Source organism: Ceratotherium simum, chromosome 1 (assembly GCF_057802395.1).
Source record: "Ceratotherium simum simum isolate JZ-2026a chromosome 1, ASM5780239v1, whole genome shotgun sequence".
NCBI lineage: Eukaryota > Metazoa > Chordata > Mammalia > Perissodactyla > Rhinocerotidae > Ceratotherium > Ceratotherium simum.
This window is the reverse complement of record NC_141900.1, coordinates 68614680-68629359: the sequence shown is the minus strand read 5'-3', so window position 1 is coordinate 68629359 and position 14680 is coordinate 68614680. Positions and strand designations below refer to the sequence as shown.

The following is a 14680-nucleotide window of genomic DNA, read 5'->3' as shown; positions in this document are numbered from 1 at the left end:
ATGTCATATGTCAACACTCTCCTACTTGTTTAAATCAATAAAGATGTAAAGATCCTATTGGAATCATTCTTTTGTTGTATTACATGTACCTCTTTGCACACTTTGTGTTTTCTCTTTTGAGTATTACTGGGAACTCATGGCTTTTTGCAGGCTGAACTTGTTCCAACTTAACCATTAGCATTATTACTTTTGTTATTATTTGCTGGTTCTTTAACCATTGAAACACCATCCCTGATGTTTCAAGAAGCTGCTTTGATTTCTGGTTAACAACAGGTTGCTTTGGATCCATCTCATTTTGTCTTTGCACCAAACTTAGAGTCAACTACCCTCCAGGGATCAAAATTTGTGCGCTAGGGGTGCACATGCGGGTTAGTAATAAATTAGAATAGTGCAGCTGCAGTTGGGCCATTTGTAATAATAATAGAGCTGGAAAATAAATCTTTCAAGGACATGAATTCACACTGATTTTTCCAATGTAACATATTACCGAACCCCTCTTTCTTTGTAGACTTGCTTTTACGCTTATAATAAATATGTAACAAGTTGGAGGAAATGCATTACCTTCCCAGTTGGTAGCAGAATTCCTCCTCAGGAGAAATCTCTTTTTCTTGGGAAAAATGCTTTAATATTTTAGAAGGTGAGCTCCTTTCTCCCAATTCCCACCATCAAGGCCTAAGAAAAAGCTGCCCCAAAAGATTCAGTGAAGAACTTAGTTATCCGAGGGCTGCCAGGAAGAAGGGATTTGAGTACAGCAGATGAAAAAGGGTGAGGAAAGAGAGGCTTTATGGTGTTACTGCCTCTCATGGTGATCTACCAGATAAACAAACAAAACTCAAAATTCTTGGTGTGCGTGTGTGGCAGTGTGTGCAAAGGCTGTTCATGGAAACCGAAGACAGGGCTGCGCGTCACGTCAAGATTCAGGAGTTGTGGGACAGATGTGGTATCCAAGGGTGCAGAAACACAACGACCTAGAAGGACCTGTAAATACAGTTCCCTGTAAATCTGCCAACAATTTGGAAGACCCCTTGAGACTTCCACAGAGGGAAATCGGTGAGGTTAACACCAATTTCATCCAGAGACTGAGAAGTAGGGAAGTCCCCTGTCTTAAAAATAGGACACAAACAACTTCTCAGAGTAGGGTTGCCAGATTTAGCAAATAAAAACACAGAATGCCCAGTTAAATTTGAATTTCAAATGAATAAAAAATAATTTAGTGTATGTCCTGTGCAATATTTGGGACATATTTATACATCTGGAAACCCAACAAGAGGGATTGAACCCACATCATAGAATGGAATAAAAACTGGAAACAGTTTACCAAATGTGATATATATATCGAAAACTATAGATATACTCAGTGTAATTACGGTATCATCTGTATTCCTCCTCATTATAAATATATAAAACCCTTATTGTGATAAGTAGAAAAGGCTCCTCCACATTCATTTTTGTGTTTATTTCTGTTTTGATCATCTTGATTTTGCATTGTCTCTTCATCCTTTGCTTTCTATGTGCCCCATGCCAATATGTAACTACCATGGTTTTTCAAACCTACTGTTCAAAATTCTCATATCTGTGTGTGATTGCAAAAGCGTCAAGTAGAAGGTCTTTATAAAGTACTTCTTTACCTCCAGTTAATTCTGTTCTCCAATGCGCAAGACATATTATGATCTCAAACACTCAAAGACGCTCACATAAGTTTTGCAAAATTATGGCTGTATTGTCACCCAAAAATGGTCTTCATCTCTCCACATCTCCTCTAGCTCATCAGAGCATTTTCAGCCTCAGTTGACTTGCAACGATGCTTTGAGAAAGGAGGAAAATTATTTTTTGATAGGAACAAAGGAGCATCCTTGTTGAGGAAAATGTCTACACCACTCTGCAGGAATCCTGTGGCGGACTGGGAGACGGGGAGCCCTAACTTCAGTTCTTCAACACTTTTTTCCCTCTTCCATGATTTTATACCAGCTGTGTTCATTCTTCTGCACCCCCAGTGTCCTGCCTTCTCAAGCATTTTTATATCCTGAACTTTTTGCATGCAGTGATGTGAGGGGAATTCTCAGCTTAGTTTGGTCATGTGACAGACCAGAGACACAGAATTAAGTATTCATCAGGGATACATAGTTCAAGTGAAAGATGCATATCTAGGGATCTTCATCAAGAAACTAGTGGGTTATGTAAAACCTTTTCCAAAAAAAATCATTAAAACTGTTTAAAGTTAATAAAACTTTACAAAAGTGATTATATGGGAATGAAATGCATTTGTGAAAACTTTAAAAATGGCATTCACAAAACCCTGCTGAGAGAAGAGCTGACTAAACTACACCCAGCTGTGACAAAAAACTCAAAACGACCCCAAGCCTTCCAAGGGATAAATTAAGAAAGGGGCATAAAGGCAATTTGAGTTTGCTTAGTTTGTCAAAAGATGGGAAGCACTCTTCAAGCCTCACTCTTCTCATCAGTACAGAAAGGAGATTGAACTAAATCAGTGGTGCTCAAGCTGTGCTCTAAGCAGGCCTGTTGTGTCTGTGGCGACACAGAGATGGGAGAGATGGGGCAGGGTGTCACATTCATGAGCAAGAACAGCTGTAATTTTTTTTACATATTGGAATTCACAAAAAATTTCCAGTGAAATAAAGGTGTAGCGTCTGTATTCGTTTCCCAGGGCTGCCATAACAAATTACCACAAACTTAGTGGCTTAAAACAACAGAAAATTATCCTCTCACAGTTATAGAGGCCAGAAGTCCAAAATCAAGGCGTCTGCAAGACTGTGCTCTCTCCGGCGACTCTAGGAGAGATTCTACTTGCTGCCTCTGTTTCTGGTGGCTCTTGGCATTCCTTGGCTTGTGCTATCAGTCCAATCTCTGCGTCAGCCTTCACATGGCCTTCTCCTCTTCACGTGCCTTCTCCTCTTCTTTTCTCTTACAAAAACACTTGTCACTGCATTTAGAGTTCACCCTCAACAAGGATGATCTCATCTGGAGATCTTTAATTTAATTATGTTTGCAATAACGGTTTTTCCAAATAAGATCACATTTGCTTGTTCTGAGTGGATATATCTTTTGGGGGACCACCATTCAACCCACTACAGTATTGAAAAGAATTTAACCTAATTCAATTTTTTTTTTTTTTTTTTTTGTGAGGAGATCAGCCCTGTGCTAACATCCGCCAATCCTCCTCTTTTTTTGCCGAGGAAGACGACCCTGGGCTAACATCCGTGCCCATCCTCCTCCACTTTATATGGGACGCCGCCACAGCATGGCTTGCCAAAGCAGTGCGTCGGTGCGCGCCCGGGATCCGAACCAGCGAACCCCGGGCCGCCACAGCGGAACGCGCGCACCCAACCGCTTGCGCCACCGGGCCAGCCCCCTTAATTCAATATTTTAAAGGCTCTTTTTTATATATATATATTTTTTCAAATTATGCATTAACACATGCAATAAAACACATAAAGATGTATAAAGAAAAAGCTAGGTATCTCCTCCTCTCCCTGCTTCTTTCCAATCCCACCTCTTTCCAACATTTCTCTCCAACTCATTCAGATTTACTGCCTCTCCTCCCATCAATCTAGTAACTCATGTTAACAACCCTGTGTTTGTGCTTCCTTGCTTTACTTCAGGCTCACGTAATCACACACACACACCCCCAAACACATGCATATACACATACATCTGCATTGATAAGGAGTTTGGAATTCATTATACAAGTTGTACCACATTATACAAACTCCTGTGTATCTTAGTTTTCTCGCTCAAAAATGCCTTATTTACATTGCTCTAAATCAATTGGTATAGCTCTAGTTTTTAATGGATGCATAGTAGTATCATATTCCACAACATGGACAAACTAATATTTATTTCAAGTCTTCCTCTCTTGATGGGCATTTATTATTACATTTCCAACTTTTTGTATTTTTCCTCATCTAAAAAATCTATAATACACATACAAAAAAAATTGTACATACAATTTTTTTAACAGTTTTATTTATTTATTTATTTATTTTATTATTTTTTTTTGTGAGGAAGATCAGCCCTGAGCTAACATCCACGCTAATCCTTCTCTTTTTGCTGAGGAAGACCGGCTCTGGGCTAACATCTATTGCCAACCCTCCTCCTTTTTTTTTTTTACCCCAAAGGCCCAGTAGATAGTTGTATGTCATAGTTGCACATCTTTCTAGTTGCTGTATGTGAGACACGGCCTCAGCATGGCCAGAGAAGTGGTGCGTCGGTGCGCACCCAGATCCGAACCCCAGCTGCCAGTAGCGGAGCTCACACACTTAACCTCTAAGCCATGGGGCCAGCCCCCAAATTGCTTTCCCAAAAGACTGCACAATTCCATTTGTCTACTAATGTATGAAAGTTTGCATTTCCTCATATCACAGCTAGCAATAACTGTTATCATTCTTTCCACATTTTTGCCAATCTAATGAGTATAAATAACACTAATTTTTACTTAATTTGCCTTTCTCTATCAGTAATTTTGAGCATCTTCTCAAATGTTATTGGCCATTTAGATTCCCTCTGCTATTAAGTGTTTATTTCTATTCTTTGTTCTTTTATCCATTAGGTTGATTATTCATCCTTCATTCATTGAACTGAAATACTAAATTTGTCATACATTAAACTCTGATATACACTGGAATCATTTAATGAATTTTTATTTTTTTATCTAATTTTCTAGTTTTAAGACAATAATACATTGATTTTTATCACAAACACTATTGTATTTCTAACAATGGTAAGGTAGGTTATCTATCCCAGTTCCTCTTTTCTTAGTATTCTTCATGGATAGTCTCAGGCATTTATTATTCCATATATAAGATCATTTTATAAAATCCCTCCCAGAATAAAATCTTTTGGAATCTAACTGAAATTGTATTGAATTCTTAATTTTAGCAGAACTGACATTATTATTATATCTTCCCATCTAAGAATATTCTGTCTTTTCTATTTTTTTCAATATTATTTTCTACAATTCAGAGATTCTACAGTTTTCTTTGTAACAATTCTATGCCATTCTTGGTAAAGGTATTTCTAAATATATTATGCTTGTATGTTATCTTAATAGATTTCTCCCTATTTTTATTTTTGTCTTAACTGATAGAAAATCCATTCATTTATTTATTTTATCTTCTATTTATTTACAGACAAAATTATTTTATTCATACAATTCTTGTACTAAAATTCTTGGGATTTTTAAATATATGATCATACTCAAAAATAAAAAAGACGTGATTTAATCTCTTCTTTTCCAATATTTTACCAAACAATCCATGGTATAGCCTTTGTTATAAGTTCCAAAAATGTTGAGTATTAATGGCAATAATGAGTATCTATATCTAGTTCCTGATTTTAATTGTAATGATTTCAAGGTTTTGTTAGTAATCTCATTCTGTTCATATTTTATTGAGAGTATTCTTTGAAATTTTGTCAAATATGCTTTCAGCTTCTCTTGAAATTATAAGATTTTTTTTTTTCCTTTAGTTTGTTAATTAAACAAATTATAATGAGATTTTCTGATACGGAACCACCTTTGTATTTTTGGATAAATTCTAGTTGGTCTTAATAAATATTCTTTTGATAAAATGCCAGATTTTATTGGAATTTTTTTAATCTTAACATATCTATACTCACATGTGAAATTGGTTTATAGTTTTTGATTTTGAAATATCTTACCAAATTTGGATATTAAGGTTGTGCTGGCTTCAAAAAATAATCTGAGGAGCTCTGATTTTTTTCTATTATGTAAATTGATTAAGTAAAGTGAGAAATATCTGTTCTTTTGAGATTAGTTACAACTCAACTAGGAAAATATCTGGTCATGATGCCTCCTTTTAGTGTGCTAAAATATACATAACGTAAAATTTATCATCTTAACCATATTTAAGTGTACAATTCAGTGGCACTAAGTACATTGACAATGTTGTGCAACCATCACCACTATTCATTTCTAGAAATCTGTCATCATCCCAAACAGAAACAATGTACTCACTAAACAATAACTCTACATTCCACCCTTTCTCCAGTCCATGGGAACCTTGATTCTACTTTTTGTCTCCATCAATTTGCCTATTCTAGGTACCTCATATAAGTGGAATCATACAATATTTATCTTTTGTGTCTGGCTTATTAAACTTAGCTTAATATTTTCAAGGTTCATCCATGTTGTAGCAAGTATTAGAACTTCATTTCTTTTTAAGGCTGAATAATATCCTATTGCATGTATATCCCACATTTAACTTATCCATTGATCTGTTGATGGACACTTGCACTGTTTCCACTTTTTGGCTATTGAACATTGATGTACAAGTGTCTGTTTGAGTCCTGCTTTCAATTCTTTGGGGTGTAGTAGATTGCTGGATCATATGGTTTATGTTTAATTTTTTGAGGAACCACCAAACTGTTTTCCACAGAGCCTGCACCATTTTACATTTCCACCAGCCATGTACAAGGGTTCACAATGCCTTTTTTAAGGGTATAACTTTAATCACCTTTCTCACTTCTTAGGTTATAATTGTTTTATTCTAGTTCTGTATTTCTTTATCAGTTTTGATAATGTTTACTCTGCTGGGAAATCAATAATTTTATTTAGGTTTTCAAATACATTTCATTTTCTTTCCCTTTTACTTTACCACTTCTCAAAGGAATTTAAGGCTATAAATTTTCTCTCTGAGTTTTTGCTGTGTTCCATGAGTTTTGATATTCATACATTTTTACTGTTTTTAGATAGTTTGTAATTTCAGTTTTCACGTGGTCTTTGATCCATGGGCTAACCAGAGACACATTCTTAATTTCCAAGTAGTTACTATTTGGGAGCTAGGGAGAGATAAGAGGATCACTGTTTCATTATCTCTTATTTTATTTTAATATGGTCAGAGAATGTAGTCTGTAAAAATTTTGCTTTTAAAATTTTATCAACTTTTCTTTGCAGTCAATTACACAATCTATTCTTGTAAAGTTTCCATGGACATAGAAGATAATTAATACTCTCTATTCAAGTAATACTTGATTTCTGATTTTTTTTCATTTTGTCTTGCTCTCTCTACATAAGAAAATGTGTTGATATCATTATTCAATTCCCCTATAATCTTATTTTTTATGTAATTCTAAAAATGGGTATTAAGGTCTCTCATTATAATTGTAGTCTTGTAATTTATCCTTTCATATCTAAGAGATATAGCTTTTTATATTTAGCTATTACATGGTCTTCAGGTACTTTTGTTGCTTGGTGCTTCAGAGTCTTTGTAAATTGTTTATTTCATTACTTTACTGTTACGAAATGTCCCTCTCTATCTTGATTAGTACTTTAAACTTCATATACCTCTTTTCTTACTATTAACATAGTTCTTATTATTGCCATACCTGTTTTTTTCCTTTTTCTTCATTTTTTTTTTTATTTTTGGAATTTTCTAGTATCTCTTTACTCATCCCTTTATTATAATCCTTTCTCCATGTCCTGTGACCTTGGTTTTCAGATGTTCTTCTCACCTAGAGGAGAGAAGGTCCCTACCACCACTCTCTTATCAGAATTAGACCTCGACCAGAATCCTCTCCCCCTCCATTGCTTTACTACTTAATTATTTCTCTTGCTCCTCTCCATTCTTAAGTTATTTTACCTAAATAGATGGGAAAAAATCTTTACAGACAGTTAGGAGACCTGAGTTTATGACAAAGCTCTGCCACTAGCTGTGTGACTTTAAGCAAGTCAATTAATGTCTCTAGAACTATGTTCTCAGTTGTAAAATATCCAAATTGACAAGACAGCCTCAAGGGCTCTTTCCAGTTCTACAAATCAGATCCTACCATTCTAGAGAGGAAAACTCAAGGAGGGAGGGGGAAGATATGACAGTGGTAGCATAAGTACAAGTCAATTGCAAATTTCCAGAGCTAAGGACAATGATAATCTTTTTATCTTAATAATATAACAAAATATTATATGCAAGGCTACTATACAGCATCACTAACATTTAAAATTATGAGTGTGAATTGGGCTATATGTTTTAAAGCTAATTCTATGGTTCATTTAGATATCTATTAACATAAATTGAATACCTTAAAATTATATATTGGTCTTTATAATTTTCTAATTCAACCCCTAAGTGATGAACAATGCTTTTGAAATGCACCTATGTCTGAGAGATAGAATTATGTGGTGTCTGTATTCATTTCAAGCCACAGTACTTCTTATCAACCATTGAATCTAAAATCAGAAACAAATTCCATTGTCTAATAATCTTCCTCTCTCCAAAGTTTAATGGGATGAGCAGTTTAAATTGTGCAGAGTAAGTTTTCACATCCACTCATGAGAATTGCTATATTTCCCTTCCTGAAGGAAGGAAGGAGAGTGTGGCAGGAAAAATCCCATAGATTTCTGATCAATCTTAACACTTAATTTACCGTCCCAAAGCCTCTCTATAGTCCAACAGTGAGAATTCTGGAAAATAAGTTACATTCTAATACTTTACTCTAAGTACATTTCTTCTCATGTAGCTCAATATTTGTAGACTCAAAAGTCAAAGGTAAGATTTCGTTTCTCCTGGAACACAGGTAGACCAGACCCATGCCTCCATTCTAAAAACTTTGTGATTTAAAACAATTTAAATCAATAGGCTTTACTGAGTGCCTATTGTGAGCATTGTTTTGCTTTTAACACGTGAGATAACGAAGTAGGAAAAATATAAAAACATAGAAGATTTGATATCTGCCCTTGAGGAATTTACAACCTGATTCAGGAAATATTAAAAAGAATGCTATACACAATAACATGAAAAATAACTACAAGGTAAATTCAGATAATCAAAATGTCATTGCGGTAAGCTGAATAACAACTCCCCAAAGATATCCTCATCCTAATCCCTGAAACCTGTGAATTTCTTACCATACATGGTAAAAGGGACTTTGCAGATGTGATTGAGAATCTTGAGATGGAAGATTATCCTGGATTAAATAGGTAGGCACAGTTAATCCCAAGGGTCCTTATAAGAGAGAGAACAGAAAGTCAAAGACAGTAGTAGGAGATGTGATGATGAAAGCAAGAGGCTGGAATGATGCAAAGAAAGAGCCACAGGCAGTGGTCTCTACAAGCTAAAATAGACAAAGAAATGATTCTTCCCTCAGAATCTCCAGCAGGAATCAGCCTTGCCGATACCCTGACTTTAGCCCAGCAGGACTGATTATGGACCTCTGACCTCCGGAAATGTAAGAAAATAAATTTTTATTGTTTCAGCCACTAAGTTTGTGGTAATTTGTTACAGCAGCAATAGGAAACTAATACGATCAGGGTATGATTTGAAAAGATAAAGGTAGAAGGTAATATCATATTAAATAATTGAATCAAGTATAATGCAAATAGATTATTGAGGATGGTAATAAGATTTTGTGTTAGTCGGGGACATCTTCTCCCCAGTCTTTGTTTCCATGAGGAAGGCTTTTGTCTAACTCACCCCTTCTCTCTCCTAACCCTTTAATCACTCAGGCCCTGGTAATATAGAATAATGTCTCTGTTTAATTTGGAAAGAGTATCTGTGCATGCTCAGTCCAGTTCTGCCATTTTTCTTGAAAAAGAGCATCCTGTAGGGACAACGATGTTCTGCACTTTTTCCTCTTTCCATAGGAAGCCTGGCCCAGGTGGTGCTATAACAGGTAGGGTGAGTCTACCTAATTCTGGGGTACATTTAGCAGGCCAATTTGTCTCTCAAATTAAACTGCATTCTCCAATCTTTCCCTATCAGTAATAAGGTGATATTTTGCCTGTGTTTTTACTTTTTCTAAAATTCCCAAAACGTTCAGCACCAGGATGAAAAAAAGAGTTGCAGTTTGGGGGAGAGGAGTCTCAAATTATCAACTGCTAATATTTATGGAGTGCATACCATGTGCCAGGCACTGTAGAGAGCATTTTGCATACGTTATCTCATTTCACCCTCACAAAGACTTTATGAGGCAAGTACTGATATTACCTGCATTTAATAGCTAATAAAACCAAGGCACAGAGAGGTTAAGTAACTTGCTCAAGGTCTCACAACTTGGAAATGACAAAGTTGTGATTCATGTCCAGGTCTTTCTCACTTCAAAATCTAGGCTTTTGAGCACTCCTCATATCGCCCTTCCTCCTGGAGGACATGAGGTTGGAACTGAATACTAACGATAATTCCTAAAGAAAGCTTTGTCTTCTTGGCATCAATCTTGGTTTGACCTCTTTTTAAGAAAGTTGTTAGATGTAAAGCTCAAATAAAAAATTGAAACCATAGATCACAGCAGTCTTGTTCTATATACTCATTTAAATGCTATTAATTGCCTGCGTCTCTTATAATTTGTCTTTCACATGAACACGGCCTAGACTTGATTACAAAAACAAAACCTCTTTGAAAAGATTTCACCATTTAAAATACAGCCACCCTGAGAGCCTTTAATCTTCCATGGCATGAAACTACCCCCACTCAATCAGAAGCTGCCTAAGGGGTCATCTCAAAAACAGATGCTTATGGCTGAAAATTAAGATATCAGACTTTCATCTCATTTGACCAGTTTTATTTCACTTTTGATTCCATGTCCTTCCCCTTCTCTTATCCTGCAGGCAGTGGACCATATATTTCTTACTTCACAGAGGATTTAATAGGCAGTCACAGTTCTACAGCTGGACATCCCACAAAGCAATATTCTCCATGATAAATTTCAGCCATTTTTGACCCTCAGCTTTCCTTTGAGAGCCATATCAACCACAATGAGAAGACCTCATATTACCATCTCAGGAGTATAACAAGGTTAAGACGATTGCTGTCTCAGCTAGACGCTGAGCTTTTGATTCATGCTTTTATAACAACAAGGCTGGATTACTACAATTTGTTGTTGGCATCCCTCCCAGAATGCTCACTGCTTTGACTTGACTTTGTACAGGATTCAGCAGAGTGTTCAACAACTAATACAGAAATGCCTGCACATATCATATTAGTACCACAAGCATTATGCTGAAATATAGAATTGGTTTGAAAAATTGTAGGTACAGGTCCTTACTCTTAACCCTATGAAACAGTGAACCTTGTCCTTCCAGAAATGAGGCTTTCATCTACAATCCTGGTGTAGAACTGACTGTGGCTCAAGAGCTCTAAGCTACTTTGTAAGAATGTCACATGTCACTTGACTTAGGCTCTGAGGAAAATCTCTCCTTTCAAGGGCCTAAAACGCTCACAGCCAATTCCCGCTTGCTAGCACACTTAGCTATATCTTATCAGAAGACACTTTCACTAAAAGAGAGTAATATAGGGGCTGGCCCAGTGGTGCAGCAGTTAAGAGCGCGTGCCCTGCTTTGGAGGCTGTGTGTTCGCAGCTTCCTGGGCGCACACCGACGCACCACTTGTCAAGCCATGCTGTGGCAGCGTCCCATATAAAGTGGAGGAAGATGGGCACGGATGTTAGCCCAGGGGCAATCTTCCTCAGCAAAAAGAGAAGGATTGGCATCAGATGTTACCTCAGGGCTGATCTTCCTCAAAAAAAAAAAAAAAAGAGTAGTATATATAATACAATAATATTCTATAATTTGCATTCACACCTTAGAGAAACTCGAATCACACAATATCCCAGTGTTTAAAGTCTCACTGAGAAACATCTCTTATTGACTCTCGTAATGTCTGGATGAAGTCTCCTTCTATTATCCAGACCAGTACTTATCAAAGTTTGCTCCTGGAACCACCCACCTCAAGATCACCTGGAGTGTCCATTAAAAACACAGATTTCAGGGTTTTACTCCTAGAATAATGACCTCTGAGGTTGAGGCTTAAGAATTGGCATTTTTTTTTAACAAACTTCTCAGGTCTTCCTAATGGACACTAAAATTTGAGAACCTCTGTACTAGACATAGTAAGCTCTAGGAATGAACACACAAAGCCTCATTCAGAACCTAGCATACTGCCTGGCCCTAGTAGGTTCCCATTGTTTCTACATACGATGTACAAATAAATGAACAGTTGATGAATCCTTATGCGGATTCACAACGTCCAAGGCAATGCCTCTCTCTGCTCTTGTGATCTGCTCAGCTCTCCTGACCTGGGTAGAGGAGCCACAAGTAGAATTGTGAGATTGAGCAAAAATATACAGAGCACCCAGTTAAATTTGTATTACAAATAACAAATAATTCTTAATATAAGTATGTCTCTTGCCACATTTGGTGACTCTAGCCCCAGATTATATAGTCCTAGACTGATCCAGTGTCTTCTCTTGGCTGGTGTCCCCTCCTAGCCACAAAGGGAACGGATACCTCGGGGTGCAGAGCATGTTGGCAGGGAAGCCAGGGTGCCTTCCTGTATGCTAGTAGTACAGCTGTCAGCTTTACTCTTGACAAGCAAGGTGAGATTTTTCCTCCCAGTCTCACTGCCACTGCCTCTACAGGGCCTTATCCAAGGGTGAGGCTCTTGTTTCTCTGATCCTCTGATATCTTATCTATTAAAAAAAAGATAAAAATGCTTCCTCATAAGGGTTGCTATGATGATTAAGTGAAGTAACATCTGTAAAGCTTAATGATGGTATTTATTTCCTCACTTTCACTGTCTTCAGAGCTATGTTACTTTCAACATTAACATAGTACCATCAACTCACACACACATATGCACAAATAAGTATGCATGTGCTCACCTTTGCGCACATACATACACATGACCATGCACACACAATTTTTGGAGTTCTATTTATGTTCCAGGTAGGAGATTGGCACAATACAGCATAGAGGTTAAGAGAGAGAGGGCTCTGAAGCAGAGCATTCAAGTTCCATCTCTGCCACTTATGTTTTCTGTATGACTTTGGCTATTTATTCAACCTCTTCATACCTGAGTTTCCTCATTTATAAAATGGGAATAACAATGCTTGCTTTACCGGGTTGTTGTAAAGATTAAATACATTAATACAAGCAACCACTTAGAACAGTGCCTGTACATGGTGATCTTCAGTAAGTATCAGCTATTGTTATTTTTATCATCATCATCATCATCATCTCCATCCAACCCACATATGTTCTTGACATTCAGTAACCTCATAGGACCAGGAATTACTTCCCCAAGTAAACTCTCTCACTTAGGACTGGAAAGACCCCCGAATGACCGTATTTTATTCTCATTAGGAGCTGGGAAAATAGTTAAATTATACCTCTGGCAGTAAGCTGATTTCCATCCTCTGGCAGTTTCTAAAGCATACATGCTAGTGAGACCCTCTTTTAATTGATCTACATAACCATGAAGAGAGGAAGAGTTTAGAATTCTTGTAATTCCACATTTATTTTGATAGCTTGAAAAAGCTTGCCCTTAGAAATTGTCTAAAGATCAAAAAACATAACCCAGTATATTTTAAATGTCTCATCTAAACATAGAAGATCAAAATGTGTCCATACTTAAGAAAAATGTGACTCCCACTGTCACTACTAATTTAAACTTTTGTAAGGAATATGTCTGACTCTTCCTCATTGACCATCGCTATCTCACCCAATACCTTTCATCCAACAAATAATTTAACACTACATACCCAGAGTATTAACATGACAGGCATTTATACATTGACCCATCTATTTAATAAATATTCATTGACTGCCTCTATGTGAGAAGTGCTGTAGATATAACAGTGAACAAAACAGACAAATAACCTTGCTCTCATTGAGCTTACTTTCTAGGAGGAGAATGGGCAAAAAAAGAGTGAAATAGCATGTCATTTGGTGATAGATTCTGTGAAGAAAAATAAAGCAAGGATGGGGCTAGGAAGTGCAACAAATAATGAACTTTTACTTAGAGTTGTCTGGGAAGACCCCACTGCTATTTGCACAAAAACCCAAGAGAGGTGATGGAATGAGTCCTGCAGATACCTAGGCAGAGGGGGTAGCAATGCAAAGAGGTTTAGAGGAAAAGAAAGGTAATTAAAGGCTTGGAAATTGAATTTTAAAATATTGTAAGAGCCCGGGGGCGCCTGGAGAAGCGGTGAGGTGGCCGTTCGCGCCTCTTCGGCCTCGGGGTCTTCCCCGCTACTCCAGCGACGGGGCCCCCAGCGGCTCTGGGCCCCAAGGACCCGCAGGGAAAGTTCACAGGGTCCCCGCCGAGCACAAGCCTTCGCAATTCGACAAGAAAATCCTGCTGTGGACCGGACGTTTCAAAACGATGGAGGAGATCCCCCCTTGGGTGCCGCCAGAAATGATAGATGCTGCAAGAAACAGAGCTCGGGCGAAAGCGTGTTACATAATGATCGGATTCACAATTATCGCCTGCTTTGCAGTGACCGCGTCAGCCAAAAGGGCTGTGGAACGACACGAATCCTTAACAAGTTGGAACCTGGCAAAGAAGGCTAAGTGGCATGAAGAGGCTGCGTTGGCTGCACAAGCTAAGGCTAAATGATATTCTGAAGTGTTCATTGGAATATCATCACTATTATCAGCAACGATAAAAGATAGGTAAAATAGAATATCTAAAAAAAAATAAATAAATAAATAAATAAATAAATAAATAAATAAATAAAATATTGTAAGAATACTGAAAAATTCACCTGAAGAGAGCAAAACAAATATTTGACATGAATTGGCTTTTTAAATAAAATTATCAAAATTAGGACTTACTACTAAAACCATGTTCACTGAGAAACCATCAGACAAAAGATGAAACCTATGCAGAGTCTCTGCAGACTATATCAGTAATTATGGTAAAATTCATGTAATCAT

General features: G+C 37.1%; 1 pseudogene; it reads left to right on the top strand.

The window, feature by feature from the left end:
- Nucleotides 1-14398, top strand: part of LOC101404668 (protein FAM162B pseudogene) — a 43297-nt pseudogene extending 28899 nt beyond the window's left edge.
- Nucleotides 14399-14680: the final 282 nt, after the last annotated feature.